This window comes from Callospermophilus lateralis, chromosome 9, assembly GCF_048772815.1.
Source record: "Callospermophilus lateralis isolate mCalLat2 chromosome 9, mCalLat2.hap1, whole genome shotgun sequence".
Taxonomy (NCBI): domain Eukaryota; kingdom Metazoa; phylum Chordata; class Mammalia; order Rodentia; family Sciuridae; genus Callospermophilus; species Callospermophilus lateralis.
The window spans coordinates 29158604-29160241 of NC_135313.1; the positions used below are offsets into that span (position 1 = coordinate 29158604).

The following is a 1638-nucleotide window of genomic DNA, read 5'->3' on the forward strand; positions in this document are numbered from 1 at the left end:
TCTCCCTTGACCCGCTGTAATCCAAATGGTTTGAGAAACGATCAATTATGTGCCTCATCAAGAGATATTCTGTCGGGGCCCTCTCTTAAGTTTGATGAATACATCATTCACTGATTGCCTGAGAAAAATGTAAAAGGGAAGAAATGGTCATTCTGTAGTAAATCATTGAAGACCACCCAATCAATCTGAAAAGATTCCACATAATAGCTTGAGAATCATCTTTTTTTTTTTTTTAATATGAAACACTTCATGAATTTGCGTGTCATCCCTTCTCAGGAGCCATGCTAATCTTCTCTGTATCCTTCCCGTTTTAGTATGCATGCTGTGAAGCAAGCACCCATCCTTTTATTTAATTAAGATTTTATTTATTTAAGGCTAAAAGAAATGAGCATGAATAATCTTGTAAATTTTCTAGTGAAAGTTAAAATGGTGAGATACTGTCTGTAATTATCTTTCCTCCCTGTGTTTTGAGAGAAAAATTACATTTCTGAGGAAATAAGAAAACACCACTTTATGTAGTGTTTGGTATATTATAATCCTTCTCACAATCAAGCAGTTTTAAGTGTGTACTGGATTCCCTCTTCCCCAGTCAACTCCCTGAAAACAAAAGGCAGGGAAGGGAGACACTTCACATTTAGATGTGAAATATCTTTGGAGAGCCAGGCATTCTTCCTGATCAAGAAATAAAGAGCTTTTCTAGGGTCCTCATATAGCCTTCTAAAATTTTCTTAACTTCTAGGTCAGCGTATATAAGGATTTATAATTAAATATACATTTATGTGTGTGTGTGTGTGTGTGTGTGTTAGTAATGATAAAATCACTCTAGAGGTGAATGTTATATTTTAAGTACAGTTGATCACATGAAAGTCCTTATGGAGCAGAATAACATTGAGACAAAAGATCATGTGTAATGTTAAAAATAGAATTAGGGGGCTGGGAAGTAGTTCAGTGGTGGAACACTTTCCTGGCACGTCCAAGGCCCTAAATTCAAACCCCAGTACCAGAAAAAAAGGGGGGAGGAGCTGGGCTGGGCACCACCCGCTGGTAATCCCTGCTACTCAGGAGGCTGAGATAGGATGACAGCAAGTTTGAGGCCAGCCTGGGCAACCTATGGATATCCTGTCACAAAACAAAAAACAAAAAGGACTGGGGATGTCGTTCAGTGGTAGAGTACCTCTGAGTTCAATCCCCCATACTGCAAAATAAATAAATAAATAAATAAATTCAATTGGTGATAGAATTATTTATATCAATTTAGCATCTTTTATAAGTTAACCATACAATTTATTTGACAGAGCTTTTATTTCGTGAACTGGCTGATGATGTTGAAATTAAGGAGGAAAAACACCAGCTCTTCTAAAGGGTAAGTTTGTGTTTGTTTTTTTCAATTAGTTTTACTCATGTACTTTCTTGCAATACTAGAGATTGAACCCACAGCATCATGCATGAGAGATAAGCCCCCTGATACTGACCTATATCCCCAGCCACCTGTTCAGTTATATTTTTCGATGTTATATACCTAAATGAATTCTTCCCTGACCTTCACAAACCTATAAAGGTTTGCTTACCTTTATAGCTGCAGAGCCTAGTACAGTGCCTCAAAAATAGTAGGGCTCAATAATATTATTTCACTGACCA

General features: G+C 37.0%; 1 non-coding gene across 1 annotated transcript; it reads right to left on the minus strand.

Moving 5' to 3' along the window:
* Window positions 1-231: 231 nt before the first annotated feature.
* Window positions 232-337, minus strand: LOC143407681 (U6 spliceosomal RNA). The gene has a single exon (XR_013092423.1). It is a non-coding gene; the product is annotated as a U6 spliceosomal RNA (small nuclear RNA).
* Between the last annotated feature and the right edge of the window lie 1301 nt (window positions 338-1638).